The 19,734-nt window shown below is 36.2% G+C and overlaps 1 long non-coding RNA gene across 1 annotated transcript in view; it reads right to left on the reverse strand.

The window, feature by feature from the left end:
• Positions 1-990: 990 nt before the first annotated feature.
• The window catches only part of LOC118521610 (uncharacterized), a 476,460-nt gene continuing 457,716 nt past the window's right edge, over positions 991-19,734 (reverse strand). Inside the window, exons 8-10 of the long non-coding RNA XR_013447011.1 lie at positions 12,448-12,529; positions 7,822-8,598; positions 991-3,868 (exon numbers count right to left, since the gene is read on the reverse strand). This is a non-coding gene — a long non-coding RNA (uncharacterized LOC118521610). The remainder of the gene's footprint in view (positions 3,869-7,821; positions 8,599-12,447; positions 12,530-19,734) is intronic.

The raw sequence follows: 19,734 nt of genomic DNA on the forward strand, positions 1-19,734 counted from the left end.
ACCTCTGCTCTCATGTGTCCATCTAGCTGGGGAAAGAAAGTCACATGGATATGATTTTTCCAGCTTTGTGTATGTTAAGAAAGATCAAAACAATATACAAATGCTGACTGTACTGTTAAGATGACATAATGAAGAAATGTCCATGGAGTTTTGAGATGATTGAAGAAACTTTGGAGAGGTTAATCTTGAAGATAATGTCTATACTGTAAGGTAGGAAATTATAATTACGTTTGTAGTCATGATGTAATTATAATTAAAATCATTGAATGGAAACTATCATCCATACTAAAGTCCTTTTCCATTAGCCATATATATGATTCATGGTTTCAAAGTAGACTAGTAAATATTGGCATATATCAGATCCAGAGAGCCTCTAATTAATTACCTTATTGGAAAAATTTTTCCAAAGAGAAGAGATTTTTTGATAAGTTTATTTATTGAGGCAGAAATCTGGGCAGGGTGGTAATTTAGCAACATTTAAACTAAAGGCTGAGAGATTGAAGAAAAAAATTTTTCATATACATATATATATAGATCTCCAGACCCATGTTAAAGGAAAAAAGATCTGATTGAGAGATTTATATCTTTGCTACACTTATGACGCTCCTCTTATCTTTCTGTAATTATAAATATGGGTTTCAATGTTATTTTAAGGCTTCGATCTATAGTCTTCTGAACTCTGAATAGTTCATGTTATCTCTTAAGGAACGTGACCCTCAATCTCCAAGCTACATCAATTAATTGTTTTTTTAATCTTCAGCTGTTACCTCAGTTGTGTAAATATGTAAATTTCACTGTAGAATAGGTTTCAGATGAATAATATCTATTTCATTTCCCATAGGCTAATAATAAAACAAGTAATAATATAATAAATATAGTACATAATTTAATATATAATTAAGTATAAAATTTGAGTATAAATATATTAAAATAATGAAGTGACTAATTTTACAATTAGTAATAAGTCTTAATTATAAGCAATGTAGAAAAAATTCTACCCTTATTTATTTTCATAACTTAGGGTAATACAGCAAATAACCAAGCAATTATCCTGATAATTTAATTCCTTTTAGAAAACTCAAACCACATGAAATATTCAAGCATTTAAACATTAAAGTCTAAGTTACTAACTTGAGTTGTCCAGGACAATTTCACTATACTTTTGTGAATAGTCATTTATCTTTCTCTATAGATCACAACACATTGTGATGGGCAGAAAACCAGCAGAATCTAAAGTCTGCCTATTTGCTTTAACAAAATGGCCATTGGAAGGAGAAATATTCCCTTCCACTCCCCTGTCTTCCACTGTCTTAATGAAGTTTTGGGGAAGAAGCTTTTATCTCCCCCACAAGTTATTCATTTCTTCCCACAAAAGAAATATGACATAAGACTGGGAAATGAATGCCATTTATATGACTAACCCCTGGGTTCCACAAGAACCTTGCCATCCCCTCCTCACCACTCTCCTACATTTGATTAGCTCACAGTTGCAGGGCTTCCCCACCCTGCAGTGCCACTAGAAACTCTCTAGCTCTCTACTGTCTATGGCAGGATGGGCCATAGTATGCACCAATTTTCATTACTGGTCCAAGCCATATTCTCCAATCAAGCCTTACCGTTGCTAAAGCTGTATTCTTATCCCTATCTGACTTTATGGTCCATTCTCAATTTATTTGAAACCTGAAAAAAAGGGACATAATAATTTGCCTCCTCCAACCCCAACCCTTACAACACAACAATAACAAACAAATACGGCCTAAATATGTGGTCATAGGGTAGCTTTATGTTCCCTCAAATGATTTGGAAACGTTCGACTTCTAATTTTTCTTTAGCAATCTATAATTCCCCAAAACATTTTTCCCAACACATTTTTATAAGCAAGATAATTTATATTTCTACTATTAAAAAGTAGATGTATACCATTGTTTAATAAGCATTTTCTGAATAAGCAAGAGTATTTTGCTTGTTTGAAAACAAATAAACAAGAACAAATTTGCAAGAAATATAAAAATCCATTGTACAGAAATATTAAATAGTAAACATTTTCTATAGGCATAATCTATCCTATAGCTCTCTACCTGCTATATTACTTGAAAGCTTAAAAAGCATTTCCTTTAAGAAAGTGTATTATTGGAGTATATTCTGTTTTGCTATAAATCCATGTCAATATGTTCTCCATATTTTCTTGGAATGTATTCACCAAGACTACCAACAGCTTAGGTACGTATAGTAAGTAGTAATGAGGGACTCCACAAAGGACTGGCTGATTCTAGCTTAATGTCTTACATATTGTATATGCCAAATAAATGATTGTTAGGCAAAGGTATAATTTTATTTATTTTTTTATAGATTTTATTTATTTATTTGACAGAGAGAGAGACAGCGAGAGAGGGAACACAAGCAGGGGGAGTGGGAGAGGGAGAAGCAGGCTTCCCGCTGAGCAGGGAGCCCAATGCGGGGCTCGATCCCAGGACCCTGGGATCATGACCTGAGTGGAAGGCAGACACTTAACAACAGCCACCCAGGCGCCCCGCAAAGGTATAATTTTAAAATAAAAATATTGACATGGTTTTTCTGCCAGTCATAAAGATAATCAGGAAAATTATAACTAAGGAGCTATATGCCAAACAAACTACACAGCGCCAAATCAAAAATTGTTAGATATAGGAAGAAGCAGGAAAAGGCAACTTGTTACCAAAAAAACAGTCAATAGAACCAGATCCCAAAGTAAAAGCAAAGGCTTAGCAAAATTTATTTGAGGATTTAAAAGAAAAATTAAACATGAGGAACGAAATGGAAAATATTCAAAAATGAAAGGATAAAAACCAAATGTCAATAATAGGGAACTCCAGGATGGAATAAAGAGTAGATTAGACAATGCAGAAGAAAGAAAAGATTAGTGAATTTTAATACATAACAACAGAAATTAACAAAATTGAAACAGGGAGAAAAAAAAAATGGACAGAGCCTCAGTGACCAGCTGGAAAGTATCAAGCAATCTAACATTCACGTAACTCATCTCAGAAGATTTGAGTATGTGTCAGTGTGGGGGAGAGGACAGAAAAATGTTTGAATAAATAATAATAACAGTAATTTTCTAAATATTTTGAAAACTATAAACCCACAGATCCAACAAAGCTCAATGAACCTCAAGCATAATACACAATATTATTCACACCAGGACTGTCATGAGCACACTAGGAAGGCACACACACGAGTTGTGTCTTTCCACAATGTCAGCTTGAATAAAGCAAAGTTAAATCACAATGATAAAGCAGGTTCAGGATTCCAGACTCAATGACATTTCACCATGTGTTTAAACTTGGCTTCTTACACAGCACACAGTGGGACAGAAGACAAGCCACACAACAAACAAGGTAACAGAGGGTGTAGGAAGTTAAGGAACCAAACACAAAGTCAGTCTGTGGGCGTGTAGTTGAGATAAGGCCTCGATCTGGTCCGGGTCGGTGCTCGGTACTTGCTGCTTCTGACGTTCACGCTGTGCAGGATCTCGGTTCTGTTCAGAGATCCACCGGGCAGAGCCTTCGGTGCCAGTTGCCTTTTTTAAGTGGTCAGACATAGAGGGGTCAGGTCTGAAGAGTCTGACAGTTTGCTGCCAAAATCCTTTTCTTTTTTAAAGGGATGTAATCAGTTTTGGGTCCCTGCAGACCTCCTCTGGTTCTGCTCATTATCAGTTCTGTGGGGTGTGCGCGGACGTTGGTCCTGACGGTATCTCCTAGCTGCGGTTCCTGAACTGCTCGCGTCATCGCTGGACACAGGCTCCTGCTTGACGTGAGAGACTCCATTTTGCTCTCTACAAGGACGTACCACAATCAAACTGCTGGAAACCAGTGGTAATAATGGATTCCTAAAACCAGAAGAATAAAAATCATACTATTTCAAAGAGTAATTAGAATTAAGAATCACTATAGAATTTCTATTAGAAATTATGGAAGCCAGAAGAAAAAAAGAAAACTGAAAACTAGAATTGGGTAGCTAAACAAATATTCCTGAAAAATAAAAACAGAGATTTTTCAGACTAATGAAAGCTAGGATATTTGTTGCCAAAACACTTATACTACAGTAAATCATAAAAACAGTTTTACAGGCAAACAGAAAATGACTCCTGACAGAAACTTGGACCTAGATTAAAAAAAAAAAATTAAAGGTGCTAAAAATGATTAATAAATGTATAAGTATTATAGACTTATTTTCTCATTTAAAAAATTTTTTTAAATATAACTGATGGCTTAATGAAAAAAAATGGTATTTTGTTGCTCACAAGATATGAAGAACTAAAATACATAATAATAACAAAGGATGAGAGGATGAAAGAAGTATACTATTAAAAGGTTCTTACAATGTGCATGTATACTTTTTTTTCTAATTCAAGTGTAATTAATATACTCTCATATAGAGGTATCAGTGATAAGTTAAAGATGATTATAAATCCTAGAATGTCCGCAGTGATATAAAAGCAAGATCCAAGTATGTGTTGTCTCTATAACTGTGATATAAAAATAAACTCCCAAGTGTAATATAAATATGAACCCTAGTTCTGTGTATATGCACACAGAACTAGCTTAAAATACAGGGATACAATCAGTTACAAGATGCAAATGCTAACAAGAAGAAAGCTGCAGTGGCTGTATTAATATATATAAAATAAAGAAAATACTGGAATAAAAAATATCAGTGATAAGAGGGGATACTTCATAGTGATAGACATATGAAATCATCAAGAAGGTCAAACTGAAGTGAATAGTCACTCAATAACATAAATATAGACAACTGACTTTTGACAAAAGTGCAAAGTTATTTCAATAGAAAAATAATAATCTTTTAAATAAATAAGACTGGACCCATTGCCAGAAGAAAACATGAGAGAAAAATTATGATATATATGTATAAAAAACAAAAAGTATGATTAATAAAAGGAAAAATAATAGTAAATTGAACCTTATCAAAATTAAAAAGTTCTTATCTTTGAAAGAGATTGAAAACAAAAACCACAAACTTCCAAGAAATGTTTGCAAAACACATTTATCATCAAGGACTTGCAGTTAGAATATATAAAGAAGTTTCAAACTCAATAAGAAAATAAACAATCCAATAAACAAATAGGCAAAAGATTTGAACAGACACTTCACTAATATATATTTATATACTTATATCATCTTGTTAAGAATGCAAACTAATTTGGGCGCCTGGGTGGCTCAGTTGGTTAAGCGACTGCCTTCGGCTCAGGTCATGATCCTGGAGTCCCTGGATCGAGTCCCGCATCGGGCTCCCTGCTCGGCAGGGAGTCTGCTTCTCCCTCTGCCCCTCCCCCCTCTCATGTGCTTGCTCTCTCTCATTCTCTCTCTCAAATAAATAAATAAATAATCTTTAAAAAAAAAAAAAAGAATGCAAACTAATTTACAGTGACAAAAAGCAGATTAGTGCTTGCCTGTAAATGGATGTGGGGGGGAATGAACTAAATAAGAGCACAGGAAATTTTTCAGGGTGTTAAATATTATCTTGATTTGTAGTGTATACATTGTCTTGATTGGAGTATATATATATATATATGTCAAAAAGCATGAAACTCTGATAAAATGTTAAAGTGTATGACAAGTGCGCCTGGGTGAGCAGTCGTTAAGCATCTGCCTTTGGCTCAGGTCACGATTCCAGGGTCCTGAGATCAAGCCCCACATTGGGCTCCCTGCTCCGTGGGAAGCCTGCTTCTCCCTCTCCCACTCCCCTTCCTTGTGTTCCCTCTCTCGCTGTGGGTCTCTCTCTGTCAAATAAATAAATAAAATCTAAAAAAAAAGTGTATGACAGTCTAGGTAGGAAATAAGAAAATATGAAAATCTAAATATAAGAGAGAGTTCATAGTTAAATGCTAAATTCATCAGCATCAGCTAGAATAGGCGAGAATGAGAAAGAGCAATTTGGTTACCATTATCAGAACGGATTATATGAAAAATGTACTCAGAAAAAAAGAAGATATTCCCTCATGAGGAAAGAACAGAGCTAAAGGGAGAAATGACATCTCCTATATAAAGTTTGAGTGAAGAGACCTGAGTTCCAGCTTTTGTTTAATAATGAACAAAGCTTAATATCTTAGGCAATTGGCTCTGTTCACATCAAAAACAGAAACAAAAACAAAAAAGCAACCACAAAACATTCTAAAACCAATCTCCAGGACAAGGTCGACCTACACCTCTGTGAAAGAAGTGGAACTTCTCAGGTATGAAATGCTCTAACATCTGTGTGATAGGTGTTCTTACACCTATGAGGGCTGCCATAAATACCCAAAGGTAGAAAACCATGTAGATTAGAGAGTAATTTGGTAAGGGCCATGGTTATAGCTTATCTACAACAGTATAATTTGGCCAAATAGTGAATGCATTTTAGGTTTTTATTCTTTTTTTTTTAATTGAGGTATCCTTGCCATATAACATTATATTAGTTTTAGGTGTACATACAACATAATGATTCAATATTTGTATATATTGCAAAATGATCACCACAATAAGTCTATTTAACATCTATCACCATATATATTTAAAATTTTTTCCTTGTAATGGGAACTTTAAATTAGCAACTTTCAAATATGCAATGGAGTTTTATTAACTATAGTTACCATGTTATATATTATATCCCCATGATTTATTTATTTTATAATAGAAGTTAAATCTTTTGACCCCTTTCACCCATTTCACCCACCCCCTAAACTCCTCCTTTGGCAACTACCAATCTACAGTCTGGTTCTTTGTATCTGTAAGTTCTTTTTTTTTTTAATACCATATATAAGTGAGATCATAAGGTATTTTTCTTTGTCTGGCTTATTTCACAAAGCATGATTCCCTCAAGGTCCACCCATATTGTCAAAAATGGCAGGATTTCCTTCTATTTATAACCAAATAATATTCCATAGTGTGATTTGTGTGTGTGTGTGTGTGTGTGTGTGTATTTATTTATATCACATTTTCTGTATCTATTCATCCATCAATGGACACTTAGGGTTGCTTCCATGTCTTGACTGTTGTAAATAATGATGCAATGAACATAAGAGTTGCAGGTCTTTTTAAGTTAGTGTTTTTGTTTCCTTCAGATAAATACCCAGGAGTGGAATTGCTGGATCATACTGATGTAGGCAGGCTGGGTCAGAGGACCCAGACAGGGTTCCCACAGGTCCAGCCAAGAGCCTTCCTGGCTACATGCAGGATAGAAATCAAATGCAAGCCAGCAGGAGGTGGGAGCACAGTTTATTGAAGGTATAAAGAGTGCGAAGATACAGAGTGTCTGGGAGACTCAGAAAGGAAAGGAGAGAGAGTATCGTCTTTGCTTGATGTCTGGGGTTTTTATTGAGGATTGTGGTCTGATGTATGTGTCCTCTCAGGCATCCAGGAACTGTTTAGAACAAAGATGAGTGCCCAGGTGTCTTTCATAAATCAATTATTCCTCGGAGCCTGGGGGTCTTGGCATCGAGATGTCTAGCTCCAGTGATTTGGAATGAGCATATGACTGGTTTTGTCTAGTCATTCTCACTGGATCCTTCCTTAGATGTTATCTATTCTAAAGAAATCATTAACTTCTTGTCACTTACAAGGAGGACATATACTCTGTGCATTATGAAACATGTGTAAAGTGGGGGGTGCAAGTCCTAGCAAGAATAGAAGCAGAAAGGAGAAAAAAAAGCAGATTTTTATGGAGTCCTTCAGTTTCCCTATCTCAGTATGGTTAGATTGTTGAAAAGAAATTATGTTAAAAAATAGTTTTTTTTAAAAAGCCTCATGGAATAATGAAATGAATTGGACATTAAAACCTGACTACCTGGTTTCAATTCTGGATCCATGTCTATTTCTCCATTTCCTTAATCTTGATAATCTTCTATGGGATTCATCTTTGATTTGAGATATGTCATCTGTAGAGGCTGCTTTTAGGCAAACAGTCTTGAGCAATGGAATATAGACAGGCCCATCAGGCAACCCACTTCAAAATATCCATAGGCCCTAACTGACCAGTGGGTTACTTACAACCAGGGACAGTTACCAAAAAAGGGAGAATTCCATTCTGTCGCCATACCTCCTCATCTTTCCCCTTAAACACAGTCCCCACCCATTGCCTCCTTGCAGACAACCTCTCCTCTGCTGTCCTGCCTACAGCTCCCCTTTGGAGTAGTCGAGAAACTTCTATCTCCTATCTGCCTCAGGTGAATTCTTTCACCTCCTGCATTGTGGTCTTCCACATGATAGTCACCCCACATATGGAGACCCCCATCTGATCAAGAGACACTGCAGTTGGGCACCACACCATCTATCTCAGGACTGTTGTAAGCATTAAATCAGACACTGTATAAGCAGAAAGAGTTAGTACTCTCCAGATAAAGACAGAAAGACGTAGCTTTCCTGACATAAGAAAAGTCATTTTAGCCCCCAGCCATCTTGTGAAAGAATGTAAGAACAATCAGCCACTATCAGGCCAGGAGATAGCCTAATTGATGAGAGAGGAGAAGGCAAGCTGAGGGCAAAGCACAAGCTAACACCCCACCATATCCCCCAATCCGCAAGGTGGGATATATGTGACATTCCTCAGGCACTGCTGGCCATCCTAGAACAAAGGAAAGGGACAAACAAATGGTTAGCAGAGAGAAATAATAGTCATGCAGTACACGAGTCTCAGTTTGCAACTGTCTTAATGATTCACAAGAAAAAAGCAGTCTCTAGAAACCTATACACTCAATATCACCCTCCCCTCCATAGATAGAAAATCTTTTTTTTTTTTTTTTTTTACATATAGCGTATTATTAGTTTCAGAGGTAGAGTACAGTGATTCATCAGTTGCATATAACACCCAGTGCTTATTACGTCACATGCCCTCCTTAATGCCCATCACCCCGTTACCCCATCCCCCCACCCACCTCCCTCCAGCAACCCTGTTTGTTTCCTATAGTTAAGAGTCTCTTATGGTTTATCTCCCTCTCTGATTTTGTCTTATTTTATTTTTCCCTTCCTTCCCCTACGATCTTGTTTTATTTCTTAAATTCCACATATGAGTGAAATCATGTGATAATTGTCTTTCTCTGACTGACTTATTTGACTTAGCATAATACCCTCTAGTTCCATCCATGTCGTTGCAAATGGTAAGATTTCATTTTTTGATGGCTGAGTAATATTCCATTGTGTGTATGGAATGGAATATATATGTGTGTGTGTGTGTATTCATCCATCGATGGACATTTGGGCTCTTTCTACAGTTTGGCAAATGTGGATATTGCTGCTATAAACATTGGGGTGTGGTGCCCCTTTGGATCACTACGTTTGTACAGGATAGAAAATCTTAATAATTAGTTACTCCTTATAACCCCAGTGTAGCTCTTTCTGCCCTCAGGTCCTGTCCCTGTGCTTTAACAAAATCACCTTTTTTGTACCAAAGATGTCTCAAGAATTCTTTCTTGACTGTCAGCTCTGAACCCCAACACTCCAAACCACATATAATCATATTCAAAAGTGAAGATGACCTGAAGCACACTCCTAAATTATCTTTACAGGATCTAAACCCCTTTGAGCACTCAGATACTGGACCAACTGGAGCCAGAGAATTGATGATGCTGACCCTTGCCAACCCCCAAGACTTTGACCTGGATTCAGTCACCTTAAGATGACTTTTGCCCCAATTTTATGCAGTATTCCCCTTTGCACAAGCCCCTTCATGAATATGTGTGCACCCTTAGCTTAAAAATTCCTCAATTTTGTTGTTCAGGGAGAGAGACACTGCTTTGGGAAAGATCCAGTGTTCTCTTTTACTTGTTGCAAGTAAAACCGTTCCTTTTCCTATTCTTCAGCTTCTTTGATTGTGTCTTTTGACTCAGCACCCATCAGGAGACAAACGCAGTTTTGGGTAACAACTATACATGAAATGCTGGACATATTCTCTTATATATACCAGGCTTTCAGAAATATTAACTTGGCTTTTTGTTTGTCCTAAGTGAAATTAGACTATTATAGCCTAAGAGAGATGAGTGAAATAGTAGAGATACTTGGAAATAAACATCAATTAAAAGGCCATTACCATAATTTTCAACGCTAGGATAGCCAATAACTTCACTTTTCTTGATATTCAGCTTCATTATTTCATTGCTACTACTTTTTTTTCAGATCCTTAGTAATTCACGCCACTACAATAATATCAAGACAAATCTTCTGATCCTATATTCATCCTCCTTAATGCATCCTACATACTACTGACATATTCATTTTTGAAACAACATCATGCCTTCCAAGCCCTTATAAAAAGCTTTACCAGATCTTTATTTTTCAACACTCCAAACCAAAATAAATACCTAGACTTCAAAAAAATCAAAGAGGCAGTTCCAATCCAAGATGGTAACATGAAAGCTTCCTGAATGTACCTCCTCCCATAGCAAATCTACAGCTATACACAGAGCCATTCCCTCTGAAAGAAATCCAGAAACTGGCTAAGTGGCTCCTAAATATCAGATGAATGAGAAAATACCATCACCCACATCAGAATGGGTAGGAAAGGCTGAGACACACTCCTAACACAAACCCCACCACCTGCAAAACACCATACAATTGGGAAGAAACTCCCAACTTCTCCCTATGGTGCAAAGGGTTGGACCCCACATTTGGGGCTCCAACTTTTAAGACACCCACTGAAGGATGAGTCCCTCCTTTCCCACACAAAACACCTAGTTCTGAAAGCCAATGGGACTGTGTCCATGAAGCACACTAGACTATAACAAGTAAATAAATAGTTCTTAACAGGTAACAAGTGTATATGTACAAAATAAATTAAAATATTTAAATAAGAACCTTATTAAATGGATGAAGGAGAGTCAGGGGAATGGGGAGAGAGACTAAGAGGTACAAGATTTTTTGAGGGCTGATTAATATTTCTAAAATTACATTACAGTGATGGTTGCACAAGTCTGTAAATATTGAATCAATACACTTTAAATGGGTAAACTTCATGCTATGTAAGCTATAGCTCAATAAAGCCGTAAAAAAATAGTCATTAAAATAAAAAAAGTTATTTTCAATAGATAAGCCAAACTGTAAACCCAACACGAAAAGAGAATTGTCATATTTCATCAATTCTAATATGCACATATTGTTCACATTTTAACATCTCTGAAATCAGGATGCATCTTATAACCAAAGTTGGCTTATGATCGCTATCATCCAGGCATCCTTATGATGAAATTGCCACTTCCTTGTGTCTCACATGTATGAACTTGCTCATATCTGTTCACTTGAGTTATGTGCTTGTTCGTACTTCATGTATTTCATATTATTTCCATTTACAATATTTTCAAAATATTGCATTTATCATTATTTCATCTTCTTAGAGTCAAGGAAAGAGTGGCAGAGATGAAATTGGATATTAATGAGACAAATATCATTGTAAGAGGACTAGTAATAACTGAATTTTTTTTTTTCAAAATAAAACAAAATCCCTTAAGGATTCTAGGCAAGATGATGACTGATGCTACTACAAATTGCGAAGGGGATATTCTTACTGCTATTTTTGGTGATCAAGTAGTTTATTCTTGGTGCCCAAGATTCTCCAGTATTTTACTCATTTACCTATTTACTCATACTCCTAGTCTCATCCTCTTTTTCAAAAATTAGTATCTTAGTAGTAGAACCTAACAGCAGAGCAGATTAAAGTTGAAGGAGGGTCTAAATTTTTCAAAGTGTCCACTGGGACTCCCATTATCACTCCAGAACTCCTTACTTGAATTTTCACTATAGTTTCTGAGTCATTTAAGTTTTCACTGATGTTAGTCAACCAGCCTAAGGTAAATTGTTAAGTGACCACTTGCATCTGCAACTGGAATCTAGAACATCATTTTTTGGTTTAAAATTAAGATTCTAATTTCATTTTTATAACTTTAAGAAGTTCCTTGCTTAATATATATTATTTTTAGTCTTCATACTTTTTGATTCTGTCACCATTTTAGCATACAAGAGTTGAGATGGCAATAGTATCTTATATGTGGTTTTGCCAAAATCCATTTTTTTTCCAATTTTCTACTAACATGAATAAATTAGTGATGTTTTTGAGAGGTTTTCAAAAAATTCATACAAATGTTTCCAGTAACTATTGTAAAAATAAATTATAGGAAATTTTCATCTTCCTAATTTGAGGTCAGAATTTTTTTTACACATGTAATCTATCTTTATAACCTACATAAGTCATATTTTATTTTCCATACTAACATCCTAGTGAATATTGCAAAATAAAAGAAGGAAAATAGGAATATACCTGGACAAATAATACACTGAGAGTCAAAATCATAAATACCTTATCAATCAAGAACTTGGGGAAATAGAATTTTTAAGGTTTTGTTTTTGTTTTTCTGTTTTTTTGCCTAACATATCAGGTATGAAGAAAATAAAAACAACACAAAATAAATGCATCTTAAATACTTACTGATGGTTACGTATTTAGCTCAAAACTTTTGCTTATGAATTTTGCTCCTTGTAGAATCACTGGAAAATTGTGGGACAGAAACCTGAAAGGAAGAAAGAATCATACGTTGGGCATAAACCCTGGAGTGTCTCACTCAGCAAAGAAACACATCTCAGCCAGCCACAAGTGTTTACCACATGACCATGAGTGTCTGATGACAGTCCATGGTTGGCCCATCCCGCGGTTTATTGGTTTCAATTACTTTACACAATGAATGCACTTTCTCCAAACTTCTCCACCCATGATGAAGAATTTTTGTTACTGTATTCCTCAAACATCATCTTTACTCCAAAATAAGGATATGGGTTTTTAGCTGCCTTGCTCTTCTGATGATCTTACATTTTGTGATTTTTCTTTTCCTACTTCATAAAAGTTTCCTCCAAGAAACATCAATTACATGATTGATGGCAGCTAATGGGAATTTAGGACCATTTGAGGGAGCAGGGGAAAGTAATAACATGTTATCCAATGGACACATTCCCTAACCTCCTCACTACTGGTACCACAAAAAATTATCACCAGAGTAAAGAAAAGTAAACATTTATTGAGGAGTTTTCTTAAAAAGATTCTGTGTTAGTTCAAGAAATCCATAGAATAAAAATGTAGTTAGTCTATGAAGCTCCGGACAAAGAAATACCTAGTTTTAAAAAGTTTTCCATCAGTTGGAACAATGGATAAAAGTATAAAAATGTCTGCTGCACTGGTTAGAACACATGTTGGTGAGTCATGACTCAGCAGAGTTAGGACTTCATCTTTGTGTTCTAGGCATTGCCTTTCTATTTATACTGAGGATCTTTTATTCTAGTCCTTCAGGGAAAGGATCTGCATCTAATTGCTGACACTTTCTTTCTTAAGCAAATTGATAAATCTCTCTGTGCACCCATATCTTACCTTGAAATTATTAAAGAGATTAAATGACATTACATATATGAAGAATGCAGCATACAGGTATTTAAAGAATGTTACTTTACCTCCTGTCGGGGAACTTGACAGACTTATTGCACCAAAGTCACAGACTAGGCTCAGGACAGATCCTTTCCTTCCTGAAAATCTCAAATTTCTTTTATGTTTATGGTTTCTAGACTGTGTTTCTTGAATCCATCTTGTCCTTGTTGATTCATACCTTTATGGAAGAGGCATGAGGACAAACGCTATAGAAGAAGAGAGCAACAGTTGGAAGTTGAGAAACTATTGGAATAGTAGTGATCTGCCTAGCCTATCAAAAAATGCCAAACACCATCAGTCGGGAAAGCCTAGAAGAGACACCAAAGCTCAGAAAGACCTAGGAAATGAAAGCACAGATTTGGACCTCCTGATAAGAACATCAGGATCTGGAAGATAATAGATCAATGCTTTCACTAACAACAGTTCAATATTTTTCAACCCTAAAAGCTATACCCTGTCAAGCCATCCATCAGTTGCAAGAGGAAAATAATGACATTTTGGAGCATGCTAATGCTCAAAGTATTTTCCTCCCATGGATCCTCAGTCAGGAAGTTACTAGATAATATGTTATATCATACAAGGAAATTAGCCAAGGAAAAGGAAGACATGGAATTAGGAGATGGGGAAAAGTACAGAGGGAGGTCAGGGATGCCCCAGGTGACGTGAAAGAAGATCTAGAATAAAAGACTTTCAGGGGGTCTGGAGAATTGTGAAGCAGAAAAATAAGAGCTCCAGATAGAATCTCTTCTTAAAAAGGATGAAATAGATTAAAGGCCTCATGTGCCTATAGATAAGAAAAGTGAATCAGACTTCATCAGAGAATTTGCATGTTAATTCCGTACAGATATTACTAAGCTAAGAAAAAATAAGCAATAATTTCATGAAACAAATTTTTTGTTCAAGAAAAGTAATCATGATCAGTAGTTTAACTATGAATTATAATTATATATTCATAATTTATAGTATAACAGGGTGGGAATGCCAATCTAATAAAAATTAGGATGAGACTCCTCCAGAGAATGGGGTTGGGAAAAATATATGCATGTGAGGAGGAGAAAAGCTGGGCCATAAGAGTTTGATCCTATTTTCTGTGGTATGAAATCAATTAAGTGTCCCCAACCAAAACCCAGCAAGTAACAGTATCAGAATGTTACTTAGTAATAGGGATTCAAGTGCCAAAAGAAGTCACTAGACTAGTTGAAACTGTGTAGAGTAGGAACTGGAAGTAGGAAGAAGAGACTATTATTTTTGAAACTTAACATTCTTGGGATAGATAGATAGTTCTTACAGATATTCCAGATCTCTAATTGAGACATAATGGAATTATTCCTCCCTTATAGTCCTTTTTCTCAGACATCTTCCTAAGTAGCCATAGACTGAATTACCTAGCTCCTTGTTACTTGAAATGCAGGCCCCAAACCAGAAACATCAGTGTTACTTAGGAGCTTGTTAGAAATGCAGAATGTTAGGACCCATCTAGACATACTGAATGGAAATCTGCATTTTAACAAAATCCCTGTGCACATTAAACTTTGAGAAGCATTGGTCTAGATCACTCTGCATTAGCCCCCTCATCTCTAGGTAAAATGTTTAGTCCTCTCTCATAGATACCTTGCTCTGTCTCTACCCTTCTGCAAATCTCAAAACCAGCAATTATCCCATTACAGTTTTTCAACTTTGGTACTTTTGACATTTGGACCAGAAAATTCTTTGCTGTGGGGACTATCCTGTGCATTTGAGGATGTTTACCAGCATTCTGGGCCTCTACCAACTAGATGCCAAACTCCCTACCCATAGTGACAACCAAAATTATCTCCAGACATTACCAAATGATCCCTGAAGGGTAAAAATTGGCCCCAATTGAAAATCTCGGCACTATAGAATGACTCTTGAGGTAGGGCATAAGGTGGCACGATCATCAGGGTGAAGTGCAGTCAGAATTGGGAGAAGTGACAGGGTGCCTGGGTGGCTCAGTTAGATAAGCAACCAACTCTTGATTTGGGCTAGGGTCATGATCTCAGGGTCATGAGATTTAGAACCCCTCCAGCTCTGCCTGTGTGTGGAGCCCGATTAAGATTCTCTCCCTCCCTTTCCCTCTGCCCTTCCCCACTGCTCATGCGTGTGCTCTCTCTCTCTCTCTCTTAAAAACAAACAAACAAAAAGGAATGGGAAAAGTGGGTTGAGAGGCAGAGAGAACCATAGTTTGAAAAGGAATATTAAACACTAAAATGTGGGGCACCTGGGTGGCTCAGGCAGTTAAGCATCTGCCTTCAACTCAAGTCATGGTCTCAGGGTCCTGGGATCAAGCCCTGCATCGGGTTCCTTGCTCAGCAGTGAGCCTGCTTCTCCCTCTGCCTGCCGCTCGCCCTGCTTGTGCACTCTCTGTCAAATAAATAAAATCTTTAAAAAAAAACACTAAAAAAAGTAATTTTATATTTGAAATAAAATACCTGTGGTTTAAAATATACACTATTGACAGTAAAGCACCTGAACATTTCTTTGAGGATAGGCAGAAGATTCAAAACTCCTAAGTTAAATCCATCTCCTTTGGGTCCTAGCGCTCTTATAAGCATGCTTGCATTTTTGAAATTCCTATTGACTTAGAAATATTTGGGTAATATGTTTCAAATTTCAAAGTTATTTTGCAAAGAAATGGTCTCAAAATTGCAAAGAGTATACCCTGAAATGTGTGAAAACAGGAAAGATACCTGAAAACTTGTGTTTTTTTAATTAAAAAAAGTTTTTTAAAAATCCAGAATTATATATGGATCAACACCTGCACCTTCACTCAGTTCATATGTGAAGTGGCATCCTGAGGGAAGAGTGACAGTAGGACCATCAGTCATTTGTGTTGAAATGTATTACCGTTTAGATGGGCTGCAGGTAAATGGTTTATGGGTACCATTACTTATTCTCACCTAAACAGGCCTTCTACATGGGAAAGAGACTTGAAAAGATACTCCTAGTATTGCAGGCACAAAGGAACAACAGCAAAATGCTAGACTTGACCTGCCTCTTACTCCTAGTACAATTTCTTAATCACCCATGTAGTGCAATTAAGAAAAAAAAAGAAAAATGTGGACAAAAATTGGAAGGAAAATGGCAATTTTATGAGGACTATTTAAAATATGAATTCAGGGGCGCCTGGGTGGCTCAGTCGTTAAGCGTCTGCCTTCGGCTCAGGTCGTGATCCCAGGGCCTGGGATCGAGCCCCGCATCGGGCTCCCTGCTCGGCGGGAAGCCTGCTTCTCCCTCTCCCACTCCCCCTGCTTGTGTTCCCCTCTCTCACTGTGTCTCTCTCTGTCAAATAAATAAATAAAATCTTTAAAAAAAAATAAAATAAAATAAAATAAAATATGAATTCATATAAACTTGTATTAATGACAACCTTTGAAGTGTATATTATCCTGGGAATACAGTTAATTATGTGTGTGTGTGTGTGTGTATGTGTGTAAAACTAAGACATATATATTTACATATAGTAGAATTAACACAAGTGTGTGTGTGTGTGTGTGTGTGTGTGTGTATGCACCTTAAAAAACTCTAAAGTGTAGCACATAAATTTGTTGGACACATGCCTGTGGAATGAAAGATTAGTCCAGGGAATTCTCCAAAGCAACATAGGAATAATCTAGTTACCTGGTGTTTTCTAATCAGATGGTGTTTCTTTCAGTTGGAGGGGTTATACTTGTAAAAATTTCTCCAAATAAAATCATCATTGATGATCTGGAAAGCAATCTAATTTATTCATCCTGCTTTACAACAGGAAGTGGTTTGAACAAAATTGAACTTCAATGTTACCAGATCTAGAAAGTCTAGAGCCTGCTGCACAGATAAGGAAAGACAGTCTTGTCGAAGTGTTGAATGGATGGCTTGTTATCCTGATTCCCCTCTAGATATGGCTCATCATACAAGTCAAACAACTGTATGATTCAAGTCAGAGTTAGAGTCCACACCAATATCCAACTAATGCCCTCTTTGTAGTCCTACAGATGTCTGGGTTAAAATAAATACTGTTCTACTTTGAAACTCTGGAATTCCTAATTCCAAACCTCAATTCCTAATTGTTAGGTATAAAACTTTTTATTCATAGATTTTTCTTCTTTGTTCATCTGTAGAACATCTCCACTTGTTATAATATTGCTTTAATAAACAAAAATAAGCATGTCCCTAATCGGGAAGGCCCATGAAACCAAATAAATGATGAGAGGGAAAAAGAAACATTTTTTATTTATTCAAAAATAAAAATATTCTTGGGGCGCCTAGGTGGCTCAGTCGTTAAGTGTCTGCCTTTTGCTCGAGCCCGCATCGGGCTCCCTGCTCCTCGGGAAGCCTGCTTCTCCCTCTCCCACTCCCCCTGCTTGTGTTCCCTCTCTCGCTGTGTCTCTCTCTGTCAAATAGATAAATAAAATCTTAAATAAATAAATAAATAAATAAATATATTCTTTAAGTTAACACTAAATCTTCACACCTTGTCAAATGCCTACTACAAACCAAATACACTGCTAAACAGAGTGTACAAAAACACAATCTTTAGCCTAAGTATCACTGAATTGATACAGGAATGGACAATTTTGCGATGAGCCAGATGATAAAAACACTTTTCCATACACAAAATTTTTGTCACTTGAATAGTCTGAAAGAAGAAAGGCAATAATTCAGTTTGACAAACATATATATGGGAAGCTGTAATGAAGGAAGGGAAGGAAAAGAACAAGAAGAAGAGATGGCCAAGCTGGGACCTTGGTAAAACCACAAACAATTCAGCATGGAAGACACACAGTGTTTATGCAGAAAGGAGTAGAAGGGGACAGACTTTGAAGCCTCCTGTGAGCTAAACTCCAAAGCTGTAGAATTCATCCATGATGACTGGACATTGAAAGATTTTAAGCAAAGAAGATGGATGGGATCCAGATAAACAATACATTCTCTTGGAAGCTGGCTTAGAAGTCTGGCTTCTAAATTATTTTTGGTTCCCCTGGTAATACTCCCACAGTAAATGATTTACTATAATTACAGATGATTTGAGCATATTTTGAGACATTAATCTTTGTTAATTTGTATTATATATACATTAAACACAGAACAAACAACAAAAAATTCTTCTAGACCTAGGGAAGGAGAAGGGGTTGAGTATGGGTTGGAGAGCTAGCCCAAGAATTGCATGGAAACATCACAGAGGCAATAACCAGACCTGCAGACAGATGGGGGATGTCTCAGGGCAGCCTGTATAGACTGATGCAGAGTTCTTAACCCTAGCGAGGATGAAGAGTAAGTTATACACAAAACCAGCAGAATGAAGAGTCAAAAACATTGATTCATTTTTGTTTTAATTATAAATAAATCAAATCATATCTTTTGAATGCACACTTCTTGCTTCCTCTAAATTGCAAATGCCCGTAAAAGTAAAGGTTATATCTATATTGATCACTGTTGTAATACTAAGATTGATTTTAGCACATAATAAATCCAAAAAATACTATTTTAATAAATAAATATAAGAATAGATGATCCCTCTCAAAAATAATTCTGGAAGCAATGTGGAGGTGAACTAGAAAAGGATAATTCAAGGTTTGCCTATTGAGTTATGTTCTGGAGAGGAGATGAGGTTCTCAACTAAGTGAGTGGAAATAAAGAGGAGGGATATTTTCAAGAAATATTTATAAGGTAAATTTAGATATTGTTTTACAATTGGAAATTGAAAATGAGGGTAAGAGAAAAGTCAAGAATAATATCTGAGTAACTAGCTGGAAATAGTGATGTTGCTATTCATTGAGCTAAAAAAAACAGGAAGAAGAAACAGTTCTCAAAGCAAAATAACTAGTAATTGACTTGGTTTAGGTGACTATGGCACACTCTGGTAGAGGTTCCCAATAGATTTGCCAAAATCTCAGAACAGTGTTTTGGCCTGGAATTTCATATTTAGTTGATAGTTCCAACAAATAGATCACTCAGAAAGATAGTGTAGAACTGCATTGTTCAATATGGTAGCTAATAGCTACATTTGGGTATTTAATTTCAGTTAAATTAATGACAATTTAATAAACATTAAAATTCAGTTACTAAGTCACACTAGCATATTTCAAGTTCTCAATAGCCACATGTTGCAAATGGCTACCATATTGGACAATACAGAGAATATTTCCACTTCTATGGTCACATCTATGACATTGTCATCACCTGGCCATGCCAAATCATCTGTGAAATTGTAAATTCCAACATTTTACTATCTGATCAAGCATTCTATCTCTCTAGCTTTCCTCATTCCCTTACTTGCTGGTATATCTGCTTTAAAAAACAAAA

Source organism: Halichoerus grypus, chromosome 4, assembly GCF_964656455.1.
Source record: "Halichoerus grypus chromosome 4, mHalGry1.hap1.1, whole genome shotgun sequence".
Lineage (NCBI taxonomy): Eukaryota > Metazoa > Chordata > Mammalia > Carnivora > Phocidae > Halichoerus > Halichoerus grypus.